The sequence below is a fragment of the Balaenoptera borealis genome, assembly GCF_965194805.1.
Source record: "Balaenoptera borealis genome assembly, chromosome: X".
NCBI lineage: Eukaryota > Metazoa > Chordata > Mammalia > Artiodactyla > Balaenopteridae > Balaenoptera > Balaenoptera borealis.
In genome coordinates, this window is record NC_138881.1 from 91,607,691 (window position 1) to 91,622,726 (window position 15,036).

The 15,036-nt window shown below is 41.0% G+C and overlaps 1 protein-coding gene across 11 annotated transcripts in view; it reads left to right on the forward strand.

Annotated features, from left to right (window-relative positions):
- Nucleotides 1–15,036, forward strand: part of MID2 (midline 2) — a 108,435-nt gene that overhangs the window by 66,987 nt on the left and 26,412 nt on the right. The gene's annotated exons all lie outside the window — the stretch shown is intronic.

A 15,036-nucleotide genomic window follows, 5' to 3' on the forward strand; every position in this document is an offset into this window, starting at 1 on the left:
TTCAAAACTTGTTTTCTGGGGCACTGAAATTCACAATGCTTTCTTAATGAATGAAAACTGCTGTACAGAGATCTGCATTTTCAAAAAAGACATACATTTCTGAAAACAGAATTTTAAGGGTCAGTAATTAAAGTGGAAAGAGTGCATGGTACTGATGGGGTCTTCCATTTTTTTTTCACCATGAAACAGCAGTATTTAATTATTCATTAGAAATATACATGTCCTTTGAAAAATCAGTATTAAATTCCTCTTCGTAAAGTATCTGATTCAAAGAAATCAACTGTAAAAGCAGTTTTTTACATAATTGGGAAAATTTAAATATGGAACAAGCACTAGCTGAATGATATTAAGGCATTATTTTAGTCATTGTGATTGTGCAATAAAATATCCTTTTATTTTTGAGATGCAAACTGAAGTATTTAAAGGGTAGAATAATATAATATCGTAGATATGCTTTAAAATACTCCAGCAAAAAAGGGAAATAAATCAAACAAGTATAACAAAATGTTGATGGCTTTTGAAGCTGGGGGATGGGTACATGAGGCTTTTATCTAGAGCAAGTCTAGTTTTAAATATGCTTAGAAAATTTCATAATAAAATATTTAAAATGGTAATAGTGGTGTATGTTCACTGCAACCAGTAAAACAATGCTAAAATGAATAAGGAAAACATTTTAATTTTCCCTCCCCTCTCTCCAGTCAGAGTCACAGCCTAGCTTATTTTCTGTCTGCTGAATCCATTTCTATCCAAGTTCTATATCCCCACTCTCGGGACTAGCCCAGTTTTCTCCCATGCCCACTTTATCTTCCTTTTTTTTTGGTCACATTGTTTGAAGCTCCTCAGTGAGGTGAACGTGACAACAGGGAAAGATCCAGGTGCAAGAACTAAACCACATTACTATCTAAAGACAGACCACAAGAATTGGCTGCTTGTGGATGCATCCTTCCTTAGAAAATGCAGTTGGAATCTGGTGCTGGAGATGTGAGATTTGAACTCTAAGGGATCTTAGACCTGAATTTCTACAGTATATTCATAACAAAGTAACTGAATAAGTTAGCTCATTATTCAAATAAGGCCAACCCAGCCCTTTAGGTTCTAGATGAGATTAAGAAGAATGAGAGAATGGAAATAACTTCCGAGTAATAATTGAAGCCTTTAAATGATGTGGAAACACATTCATACGTGCACACATACACACCTACATGTTTTAAATTCCAAAACTATCTCAATTAACCAACAAAAGATTACAGAAATATCAGTTGTAAATGATAAGCCATCAAGAGTTGAAATGCCAGTCATCCTATTTTTACAGTAATATAAATAAGTATAGACATAAATCTAAGACTGAATTTCAGCTTTCTGGGAAAGAAGTACTGCATATTTCCAGTCTAGAGTAGCAAGTAGGGGTGTGGGAGGAGTGGGAAAGGGAATCAATATTTATTTAACTCCTACTATGTTCCGGGTTCTGTGCTAAGGCTGTTATCTCTATTTTCTCATTTGGTTTTTAGAACAATCTGTGAGATAGGTGACAGTGCTTCTATTTTACTTGCTGTAAAGATGGGCTCAGAGATGTTAAGTAACTTGTCTGAGGTCACTCAGCTTATAAGTGTTAAAGCTAGAATTCAGACTCAGACCTGCTTGACTTTAAATCCAGAGCTTTTCCCAGTCTACTTTGTTGCCTCCCGGGAGAAAAAAGTGCTGAGAAGAAATGGCAACTTAGCACATGAAAACCCTCAAAAAGAAAAAAAAGAAGGGTGCTTTTTCTCTCTAGTTATAGCTACAAAGAGAGTGATCAAAGAGCAGGATTTCTTTGATGGTTAGAATGAAACATGGGGAATCTGAAGGAGCCGTGGCTTTGAAATTAGAAAACCTAATTTGGGTTGTAACTCCATCACTTCGTAGTTTATATGACTTTGATAACTCACTTTACCTCTCTGGATCTCAGTTTCCTCATCTATAAAATGCAGACAGTAATGCCTGCCCTAGCAATCTTGTAAGGTTGTTATGAAGATCAAATGTAGAGATCAGATACACCTGAAAGCACTCTCTAGTCTAAACCATAACAACTACACAGCTATATTAACTACACAACTGTAACTAATGATTTCCTTGGTTATAATAACATTGTATTAAGATGATCAGCTCTTTGGAATTTCCCAGCAAGTTCTTCTTGCTTCTCCTTTTCTTTGCATTTTCTCTAGGAGCTACTGGACTTCCCAAAGTGAGAAACTGAGCCCTGAGCCCTAGGCAGAAAGTAAAGACCCAAAGTAAATCACATTCTGTGCCCCCTCATACCGTCACTATTTATGTATAGGTGAATCAGGTTAAGGGCAACATCAAGGGCAGACTTATAAGGGAAAAGAAGCTCCCAAAAGGTAGCCTTTTGTCTGAGCAAGTGTGAGGTTGGGGGACACAGACCTACCTGCTTTGTCCTAGTGAAGGTGGAGAGAGATTATGAATAACAGGAATTATACACACACAAACACATATGCAAACACTCACACATATGTGAGCCTCAGGGGCTTTTCACCATAAGGCAATGCCCATCAGGATAGAGTCCCTAGATGTAACCTAGGGCCATCGCTGATTCCAGTAATACTTGCATAATACCCTACTTTCTGTTCATATTTTTGACAACTGCCTCTCATCTTTCCTCATCAATACCACAGGCAGGCTAACTGGTGAATCCCTGCTCCGTAGAGCAGGGATTGTATGTGGGAAGGTGCATATTCATCAATGCATTAACAAGTATTTTAATGAGCCTCCAAGGTATAGTGCTCTACTATGCTTGGAGCTCAGAGTACAGGACAGATGGGGTCCTCTCCCTTAGGGAGCACCGCAGAGGAAACTGAAACAGAATGTAATTACGGTATTATATTTTTGTAAGTGAGGGAATGTGTTAGCTTTCTTGCTTACACACCTATTTCTTCGAGACCCACCCTAATATCTTTTGGGCTCTGAGCCTGGGAATTGTGTTAATTATGAGGGAGCCCAGAGCAGAAAAACAGAGAATAACAAGCTTGAGCCAGCCAAATTCCTTCCCAGCCAAAGATGTGAAATGTAATCAGTGTTTTGTCAGAAATCAGCACTTGATCTCCTTTCTGGCATCAGCCTTATGGTCTGAATGGAGGGGGAAGGTGATGGTCTGGCTCCTGGTAGGAAGAGAGACCATTTTATCTTCAGATGCAGGGTGAACCCTGTCCAGCAGTGTGGCGGTAACTACATTTGGGCATGAGATCTAGATGCTTAGGTGTGGGAAGAAGAATAAGAAAAGGGGACATGGTAATCTCAAAGAAAAGCAAATCGTGACCCAGTATGTTCCAGAAAGCAAAACAGATGCAGAAACTGAATAAAAATAAACCAGGTGATAAAACAGTGCTTGCTTGTTTGTTTGGCAGAAACCCCCAGAAGATATAGTGGTTTTAGCAATAGTAGTCACAGTCATCATTATCATCAGAGCAGTAGTAGTAAAAAAAACCCAACTATCTGGCTACCTATTATATATCAGAAAATGTATTAGGTGCTTTATTTCTGTTGTTTAATCTAATAAGCATGTACAAAACCCTATGAGGCTAGATACTAGTATCATCCTAATTTACAGAAGAGGAAACTTAGGCTGCTTGCCCAAGACCAGACAGGTCGTCGGTAAGTAGCAGAGCTAGGAGGCTAGCTTGAGGCTAACTTCAGGTCTGACTTCAAAGCCCATTCTTTTAAGAATTTTCAGTTTGGCTTTTGGTTCAGTAAAGATAAACCCCTACCCCAGGACACCCAGGGATCCTTCCCAGCAAGTGCCCGCATGGGTGTGTGTGAGTGTGTGTGTGTGTGTGCGCGTGTGTGCGCGCGCACGCGCTCTCTCAGTCTCTCTGTCTCTCTCCATCCCCAACCCCATCCCCACCAAGATAGCCTGACCAAGAGCTCTCCTCAGGACCCCTTTATCTCCTTGCGCTTTCCCACATAGAAACTCCTTAGCTCTGGTCTCTGTCCTGGCTCATGAGGCAGCCGGGACCCCTGGAAATATGTTCTCAAGGCATCTTTGTTACCTACTCATGGAACTGGACTTTTTTCTGGGGTCTCCTTTTTCACTGATGCTCTCGCACAGAATTTTTCGGGTCCGTGTCCTGAGGCTCTTTCCTGGTGCTTCTCTGTCTCCTTTCCCTACTCCCCAACTCCTCCACCCTCCACAGCTTAGAAAGCAATACAGGCTCTTCTTCAGCTCTTTCCACTCTTCCACTTGGGCCCTTGCTCTTTCTAGTGACCATCTTCCTTTTCTGAACATGGAACCAGTTTTTTTTTTCCTTTTGTCATCTGAAATCCCCTGTCTCATAAAGAATGACTTATTTCTCAGAATTATGGCTTTCCTGACCTTAGCTGTCAGAGTGTGAATTTCCTTGGCTCTCGCAGTAGATTCCTTGTTCTGTATGTATATAGGAAGTATCAGGATACCAAAGCCATCTCCCAGAAACAGAGGTCTTGGGGAGGGATGCTTATGTCAGACTTGAGTACAAAGAAGGGCTAAATGCTCCCCACAGTCTAGTCTGAGGCTAAAGAAGGCATCATCTTTCATTGGCTCGCCCTGCTCTCTTTCTCTTACATAGTTCTGTGGTTGTGAAAGGCAGTCAAAAGGAGGACTTGGGGAAAAGCCCTAGACTCGGAATCAGGAAACCTGGTTTCTGGTACTGGCTCCGCCGCCACCCACTAGCTGCATGACCTTGGGCAGAGTGGCCAGTGCATCGCCTCTGTTACACTGCCTGCTTTGCTGTATTAGAATTACCTGATTCTGTTTTGTGTCCTTCATTGGACTATAAGCTTCTTAAAGGCAGTGGCCATGACCACGCCATATTCATTTTGGAAACCACAATTCCTAACTGGTCTCTCTGACTCATGCTGTCCCCCCTCTAATCCATTTTCCACATTGTTGTGGGAATGATCTTTTTAAAATGCAAAGCCCACATGTCACTCCCCTACCACAAACCCTTCAGTGGTTCTCCATCACCATTAAGATAAAGATTTATAAGACCCATCATGATCTGGACCCTACCTACCTCTAGCATGTGCTTTTTACTACCTGCACTTTATAATTTGTTCATTCATTCCACAGATATTTAAGCATATTTCTGCCTTGGGCCAGGCATTCGGAACACAGTGTGAGCATGGCCCCTGCCCTCACAGAACTTCCACTCCTCCCCTTTTCTCCTGGCTGACTACTACTTGTCTTTTAAGACTCAGCTCAGGCATCACCTCCTCCAAGGAGCCATCACACATGCTCTATACTTCTCTCTCTCTCCTTACCCCGTGTACCTGGAACACCCTGTGCATACTTCTGTCATAGCACTTCTATGTACTGATCTGTCTCCCCACCAGACTGCAAACTCTGAGAGCGGGTACTGTGTCCTATCCACTTTTTTATACCCAGCACATGGCTTGGTACACAATAGGTATTGAGAAAGGATAACTGAATAAACAGTACCCTCTGGTGGCTGACTGTTGTAAGTATAATCTTTTATGCATCATAAGGGTGAGTAAAGCACAGCTGATTATCCAGAGGAGGTAACTTTTTCTTTCTTTTAACATTGGGTGAAGAACCATTTCAGAATATGTGATCTCCTAGCACCCAGGTTGTTATTCCGATATCTTTCCAAATCTTCCATAATGCAGCAAACAATATGCAAATGACAGAACAAAATTACCATTTTGAGTAATTGTGTAAAAAGAAAATGTGAGGGAAATTTGTCTCATGTAATGAAGAAATGTAATCTAGTATACAATTTTGCATTTGTCCTTTATTTCAGGGCCAACATACTCACATTCATTCATTAATTCAACAGATATTTGTTGAGTACCCACAGTGTGCCAGGCATTATTCTAGGTGTAGTGAACAAAACAAAGTCCTTAACTTTAAGAAGCTTACATTCTAGTTGGGGGAGACACACAATAAACAAATATATTTTTATTAGAGGTTATAAGTGTTATGGATAAATATAAATCAGGGTGCAAAGTGGAGTATGAGATGAGATGCCATTTGGGCAAAGGCCTGAAGACATATTAGTTATAACTTCAGAAAAATACATAAATGTTGGTTCACCAGACCTGCCTAAATCATTGTGGGACATCTAGAGTTTTCTTTCTTTCTTTTTCTTTTAAATTTTGAAATAAGTTTAAGCTCATATAGAAGTTGCTAAAATAAACCTAAGTGTCCATCGACAGAGGAATGGATAAAGAAGTTGTGGCACATATATACAATGGAATATTACTCAGCCATAAAAAGAAACAAAATTGAGTTATTTGTAGTGAGGTGGATGGACCTAGAGTCTGTCATACAGAATGAAGTAAGTCAGAAAGAGAAAAACAAATACCGTATGCTAACACATATATATGGAATCTAAGAAAAAAAAAACCGTCATGAAGAACCTAGGGGTAAGACGGGAATAAAGACACAGACCTACTAGAGAATGAACTTGAGGATATGGGGAGGGGGAAGGGTAAGCTGTGACAAAGTGAGAGAGTGGCATGGACATATATACACTACCAAATGTAAAATAGATAGCTAGTGGGAAGCAGCCGCATAGCACAGGGAGATCACCTCAGTGCTTTGTGACCACCTAGAGGGGTGGGATAGGGAGGATGGGAGGGAGATGCAAGAGGGAGGGGATATGGGGATATATGTATACATATAGCTGATTCACTTTGTTATACAGTAGAAACTAACACAACATTGTAAAGCAATTATACTCCAATAAAAAATGTTAAAAAAGTAAGTTCTTGTATCAAAAAGGGAACTGTAAAAGATCATTAAAATCTAGCAATTTAAAAATAAAAAAAAATAATTTAAAAAAATTAAAGAAAAGAATTTGCTAAAATAATAGAGTTCCAACATACCATTCATCTCCTCTTCCCCAGTGTTAACATCTTTCATAACCACGTAACTATCGCAATTAGGAAATTGTCATTGGTACAATATTCTACTAAGCCAACTACAGACCTCATTCAAATTTCACCAGTTTTTACATGTACTCAAACTTTGGGGGGCGGGGGAGTATGTGTATTTCCATGAATTTTATCCCATGTATAGATTCGTGTAATCACCACTATCATCAGAACAATACAGTTTCATCACCCCCAAAAACCTCTGGGGTGCAAAGTCTTTGTCGTCACATCTGCCCCCTGGCAACCACTGATCTGTTCTTCATCACGACGTAATTTGTAGAATGTTATATAAATGGAATCATACATTATGTAACATATTATGATTTGCTTATGCCACTCATCATAATGCCTCTGAGATACATTTGTGTGTATAAATAGATTTAAAACATTTTATTGTTGATGTTCCACAATTTGTTTTTTCATGCCTCCACTGAAGAGCATTTCAGTTGTTTTTGGCTAATACAAATAAAGCTGTTATAAACATTCATGCAAGTTTTTTGTGTGTTTAGACATACATGTTCATATTTCTAGGGTAAATACACAAGGGTGAGATCTAGAGAGTTTTATATCTTCAGAGGGGGTTATTATAAGCAAGTGCTGTGCTTCACAAAACAAGCAGTAGAGTAGGAAGAACACTGGATGGGGAGTCAAAGGACCTTGCTCCAGCCTTGCCCTGTCATTGATCAGTAATATGATGTTGGGTAAGCCCTTCTCCTCTCTAGGCCTCATATTTCTATCTGTAAAGTGAGGGGCTAAGAATTGATGATTTCTTCAGTCTTTTTAAGATCTAACAGTTCGGTGGTTCTGAAGAGATAGAAAGGAGGTTTCTGCCTCATTTCACGTAGGACTTATAGCTATATATATAGAATCCCAGGTGCAAACCTAGATTATGCCTCTCCTACTTCTTGCATGTTCTAAACAGCAACCTTGTGTGGAAAGAGAATATGGGGGAGAAAGTAACTAACCCTAAGGCTACCAAGGCTTGGGGGTCTGATCCCTGAGGAGAAGGGACTCTAAAACCAACAAAGAATTGCCACATGGCACAGGGCCATTCCTAAGGCATGTGTATGGAGCAAATTGTCCTCTCTGTTGCCAAAATTTTTGTTAGTTAAACTCAGGGTAAAATAACTCTGGAATACGTGTATGTGTTGATACCCATGTGTGTGCATTATATATTCTAAATGTTACATTATATGCATTTTTATACTATATATTATTTTCAAAATCAGGAAGGAATTACACAAAATGTTTGTAATAGTTAACTCTAAGGAATGTGATTATCTTGAGAGGCAACTCTGAGAGGAAAAGAAGTGTGTTTATGAACACGTTTTCTCTGTCTCTGTTTCTCTCTCTCTCTCTCTCTCACTCACGCGTGCACGCGCACACACGCTGGTTAAATCACGGACAAGAGCCAGGCTGCCGGAGGGCAAATGCTGGCTCTGCCATTTACTAGTTATATGTATGACCTTGGGCAAATTACATAAGCTCTACGTTTCTCAGTTTCTTTTGTAAAATGGCAATGATAACAACAGCGCCGACTTCATAGGGTAAATGGGAGAAGTAAATGAGTTAAGATATATGAAGCAATTAGAACAGCACCTAGTACATCGTAAGCACCCACAAGCTGATGGGAAACGTGTCTGTCAGTCGACGTCCATGTCTGTCTCGAGGCCTCCCACAGCATGGATCCCTGGGCCCAATACGCTAGGGTTCTTACACTTCAAGAGATGGCCTCACTGCCACCTCCTCGGCCACACTACTTTTCTAGTGTGTGTGATCCACACCCTAGATGGGAGTGATGCACTGCCGTCCCCCACCTACCTCTACCCTGCAACCCCTCATCCACTCCTCTGCCAAAAAATTAAACTTAAGCACTGAGGCAGTAGGTTGCTTAGCTATGCCTCAGGAATTTTTAATTTTTTCGTCTCCTAAGCTGCAGTTACTCCAGTACAGGGGACTCAAAATCCTATTAATAGTTTTACATGTCCCCCAGTCTGTTAAGTGACCCCCTCCCTCCAAATCCAATGAAACAGATAAAATTCATAAAAACAGCCCTACTTCATTTAGTTATTTTTATGTAAAGCTGGCAGAATCATCTTTGAAATGTTGCAGTGTTTTGCTTTGGAAAACAAAAAAGAAGGTAGTCTCGTCTTCCTCTTCCTTTTATACGTTTGAACCTTCCTTATTCGAAGGGCCGCGGAGGTGGTGGTGTGTGTGATGGTGTCCTTTAAAGTGTGATCTGGATTAACACCTTAGCTTAGATGCTGCCACAGTAGGTGCAACATCTGTATCATAAACATCGTGGTTTCTTTTTCCCCCCCAGCTTTGTTGACATATAACATTGTGTTTTAATTGACATATATCACATATAATTGACATATAATATATAACATTGACATATAATTGACAGAAAACATTGTGTAAGTTTAAGGTGTACAATGCGATGATTTGATATGCTAATATATCACAAGATTACCACAATAAGGTTAATTAATACATTCCTCACCTTACATAGTTACCTGTGTGTGTGTGTGTGTGTGTGTGTGTGTGTGTGGTGAGAATATTTAAGATCCACTCTCATAGCAACTTTCAAGTATACAATACAGTCTTGTTAAGTATAATCAAGGAATCTAAAAAAAAAACCTGAACTCATAGAAACAGAGAGAACATTGTGTTTTCTTGACTGCATCGTTATGAGAATAATGAATTCTTTGCAGCTCAGCAAGGTGACAGAGTTGTTCGTAACAATTCCTTGATAATTCGTTAGATGTTCAATTTACCTCTCACTTTTCCTTCTCATCTCCTTTGCACAGAAAGTGGCTGCATGTTGAATGAAGCCCTCAGCCTCTTTTCTCTGACAGTTTGGAGTCTGAGAAGGTGGGGCAGTGGTCACCTGGGTGCTCCTGGGCAAGAATGGGAAGTGAGAAATTTGTTGTGCCCTTCCACTTCTTTGAATACTATGCCTGCTTTTTCTCTCCACCTTGTTCTCAACTAAGATGGTTAAGGTGTTACTATGGCATTAAGATCCAGACATTTTATCCAGGTACGTTCAAAGACTCCAAATGACAGTGCAGCTTTCCGTAATATATCTGCAGTCTCCGTTTCTAGCCTTATTTCCCTCCCTTGCATCTGTCAGGCTGATCTGCTTTACCCAAACATGTTCTTTGCTTTCCTGCCTGTGTTTTTGCTCATGCTATTTATAGTATTCTCTCTGCCTGGAATTCTCTCCCCATAAACCTCATTTCTGCCTGCCCAAGTCTTGTTCATCCTTCAAGACCAGCTCAGTTACATGAAACCTTCCCTAATCCCCTGACTGTCCTTTTCCACAGGCCAAATTATTTTCCCTTCTCTATGCTCTCCTAGAGCTTTGTTTGTATTCTATTGCTTGTTCTGCTATTCATTAAATTGTAATTAGCTGAATTCACACTCATCTTTTGCACTAGACTATAAGTGCCTTGAAGGCAGAAGCTGAGTCTTTTTCATCATTTTGGTCCCACTCAGGAACCCTTGTATGTGGTGTAGGCACTCAATAAGTCTTTGCTGAAATAAAAACATTTCCAAATGATCTTTAATGCTGGCATTTCAAAATCTCCTAGGTGGAAGGGGAAGATCTATTTGGGCAGAAGGTTTCAGGAAATAATCATTTATTTATTTATTATATTTTTGGTTGCGCTGGGTCTTTGTTGCTTCGCGCGGGCTTTCTCTTGTTGCGGCGAGCAGGGGCTACTCTTTGTTGTGGTGCGTGGGCTTCTCGTTGCCGTGGCTTCTCTTGCTGCGAAGCACGGGCTCTAGGCACACGGGCTTCAGTAGTTGTGGCTCGTCAGCTCTAGAGCTCAGGCTCAGTAGTTGTGGCACACAGGCTTAGTTGCTCCGTGGCATGTGGGATCTTCCCGGACCAGGGATCGAACCCGTGTCCCCTGCATTGGCAGGTGGATTCTTAACCACTGCGCCACCAGGGAAGTCCAGGAAATAAACTAAGCTGGCATTGATCTTTTAGAGCGGAGTACACTAAGATGGAGATGCCAAGGAGGAGTTCTATTACCATGTAAATAAATTGCACTTGAGTCTGGGTAGAGGGCTCATCCACTATTTCATACATATTGTTCCACCTGAACATGAAATCTGAGTTCCTCCTGAACTCCAGTGCGGTGCTCTGCAGGACTGATGGACGTGACTGAGCTGAGGGGAGGGTATGAGTGGTGAAGTTTCCCCTGGGGGTGGGCTGGAGGGAAGGCTGATGAACTTAAAACCCAGAGATAAAAGACCTATAGAATGAGTGTGTGGGAGATCTCCCAAGAAACTACGAAATAAACTCTCTAAAAGAAGGGAAGGGTAAAAGGTTAGTCCATTTACATTTCAATAGGGAACAGGAACAATGACCAAAATAACTTTTTGCAGTCTCTTAAACCTTGGCAACTTGTGGCTTTTGTGAACCCCTATGTATTGATTTCCTTGTAGTGACCAGCAAGAAAATCCTTCAAATAGGGAATGTGTGTCTTTGTGTCAGGGAAGGATGGAAATTGGGGAAGACTAGGTCTGACTCTGGGTTTAATCTTTGGGCTGGGAGGTAGGAAAGAACTACAGGAAATAGAGTAGGGTGGGCAGTTGGAAAGAAACATGCGAGTCAAATTCTTGCTGCCTTTGGGAGGAAAGAAGAGAGCACAGAGCAGAAAAGATCTGGAGGCTTAACAGGAAGGCCCATGTTCCCTAGTGCTTAGGCCTTGGAAGACTGGTGCTGAGACTCAGTCTTAAACATCAGAAACTGCCCTTCCTTTACACAAGTAGGTTGCCAAGATTATTCTAATGGTATTTTCAGGGAGGATAGATTTTTCCACAGACATAAAGCCATTTAGTCAAACCCACTAATCTAAACCAAAGAACAAACTTCAAAGAAAAATCTTGAGTCTTCCACAAACCACCAACCAACTAACCAATGAACCAACCAACAGATCAACTGACCAAGAATGCTTATCAAGATAACCCCTGATTCACTTTGTTATAAAGCAGAAACTAACACACCATTGTAAAGCAATTATACTCCAATAAAGATGTTTAAAAAAAAAAAGATAACCCCAGTTGTTTTCAACTGAGGGTTAATAAGCAAGTGAAATACCTCACTGTATTTTCAAAGAAAACTGCAAACAAGGAAAATACCAGGGCTTTTAAGTGCCTTCCAAGCAATTTGAGATGTTTTATTCACATCATGAAGACAGATTTTCCCTGGAGTATTTCCTGTTCAGAAAACACTTAAGGACGCTGCTCTTTTGGGCTGCTTCTTGACATGGAAAGATTTTAATGTCACTGCTTTACCTTTAGTTTGAGATTTTGCCTCTTCAGCCAACTTTCTGCTCTACTAGTTGCATCTGGCTGTTTTATCTTGCCTGATGCAACTGTCCAAACCCCACCCAAGCTCCCTCGCTTCAACCTACATTTTCTCTACAAAATGCGTTTACTATAGTATATTTTCTAATGTTTGCCATTCCTTTTTTGATTTTTCACTTTGCTAAATCCATCAGTAAATGTTTCTTAAGTGTTTGTTATGTTTAAGGCATTGTGTCTGTTACAGTGGGAGAAACAAAGTGTCATAAAACCTTTGCTCAAGGAGCTTGCTGTCTAATTGAAGATTTTCAAGCAAGGGGGTGCGTCTCATACTTGACCTTTCCTTTCAGTTCCTGTTACCCTCCTTGGCTAGGCCCTGTTCACATCACAATAGCCTCCTAAATTGTCCCCATGCTTACTATTACCCCCAATCACATTCATCCCAGTTCACCTTCTTAAAAAATTTAATTATGGTCATTCTCCCACCATCTTACCCTCTCCCCCACTCCCAACTTTTCAAAGATACCATATTGTCTAAAAAGTGAGGTTCAATCTCATTAGCTTGGCTCCAAATTTCCCTCCTTCTCGCCTTTTAAATCTGAGTCCTATCCATCTCCAAGGCTCAATTCAAGTCCCACTTTATTCAAGCATCTTTTCTCCACTTCCCCACTGAGAGTGATCTTTCCCTTCAATTTCTGTAGATTATAGCCTTCACCACTCATTGATATTTCACTTATGCTAACTTGACTTGTTTGCTTTATATGTGTGAGGCTTTCCCCTATAAAATTGGCCAAGGAACCAATAAGCCGAAGCCCCTATCACCCTTTGGACTGCACATTTATTGAGGGTAGGGCCTGAGCATAATGCATCGTACACAAGAGATGATTAATACATGGTTGATGATGAAGATGGTGATGATTTTCCCTGGTTTCAGGGTGTAGGGTGGATTATGGGGGGCGGTTACAAAGGAAAGATTCTAGAGGTAGGGGGATGAATTAATGAGGCTTTTACAATAATAGTCCAAAAAGATGATAAGGGCTTCAATTTGTTGTTTCCTTGGCCCAGAGCCTCATTGTATTACCAGAAGAACTTCAGTGAGATTGAAAAGAAAAGGAGGGTAGGACTCTGGGAGGACTGCTGTGAATTTATGTGGGGGATGAGGGAGAAGTAGGTAACTGAACCTGAGCAAGTGCAATAATGATAGTAGCAATAACCAAAAAGAGGAAATCAGAGGTGGAAGCTGGATTTAGAGGGAAGGTGATGAGTTTGTTTTTAGACGTACTGAGTTTAGGGTAACTTGAGTAACCAAGTGGACATGTCTGGCAAGCAGTGAGATACTGCCCCCCATTCAATTCAATGCAACAAATATTTACTGAACACCGACCACATGCCAGTCACTATGCTGGAGATATCGTCAAATACGACACAGCCCCTGGCCTCCGGAACTCATGTTTGATCAGGGAGGACAAACTAATAAATTCCTGTAACGTAGTAAAAGGTATAATACAATTATATGTAAAGTGCTATGGGAATAGAAATAGGGAACCAATTGTATCCAAGCAGGTGAGAAAAAGTTTCAGAAGTGACAATCTTTGAGCTGGGCTTGGAAAGATAAGTAGAACTTTGTTCAACAAACAAATAATGAAGTGACTTTCCAAGTGAAAGGAGAGTCTTGAGCAAAGGCACAAGACATGGATGTGCATGGCCTTCTAGGTGAACAACAGGTAGTCTGAAAAGACTAAACAGAATGGGATGACAAAATAAAGATGGATGGTGCAGAAGAGGTAATGATTGTCAGGAACTGAAGACAGGATTCTGTTACACTAGACTGGAGAGGCAGTTCAGTGTGATGGTTAAAGGTGTGGACTCTTAAAGTTGGACTCCCTGGGTTCAAATCCCATCTCTGCCACTTACTAGGCGTGTGGCCTTGAGCAAGTCGCTTAGTCTCTCTGTGCTCAGGTTTCCTCATCTGTAAAATGGGGCTAATGGTACCTCCTTCATAGGGTTGTTTTGATGATTGAGAGAGCTAGTATATAAACTGATTAGGGCAGTGCCTGGCATATAGTGAGTGTTATGTCAAGGTTAGTCCAAGGGCTGAATTATAAGAAATAAGGCACCATACCACTGTGTACTATACCATCAGCAGCCTCAAAAGGAAACTATAAATGGGAACTAAGTCTCCAAATAGTCTAAGCACAGATCCAGGGAGCACTAGATGAATCTCTTATTCTCACATGAGTGGAAGTTCTTTGAGAGGGTGATATTATCTTCCTTGGAAAGGTAGATCCAACTTAGGGAGAGAGAGAGGAATCTGAGAAAAAAAACTAGAATGGCCTGAGTGGGACTGTACCTTCAGGACAAATGGAAGCTCTCATTGTGGCATTTGCCCCCTGGAAAGTGGAAATAAAACAAAACAAGGTTGAAATTCGGCAAGCATATTTTATTTCAGTTTGGTAAGAAACAGAAAATTGGCCAGCAGGGACCTTAGAGGGTGAGAGAGGAGGCAGCAGGGTCCAGCGACAGGTATTTTGCTGGGCTTGGGAGTACGTAAAGGAGCCCTTTGAAGAGGGCTAGCAATTGGAAATGCAGCCCTACCTTGCTGATGAAGCACATCTGGCCACTTGAGTTTTGATGCTCTCAAGTAACCCATTGTCTGTTCCTCGGCTTTTTAGAGCTCTACTCGAGGGATCCTTGAATAGACTCTTGGAATGATTGTGCTTCCCTGTGTGACTGCTGCTGAAACGGAACTGAACCTTGTCCGCCCACCTCGCCAGCCCAGGGGTTTCCCTTGAC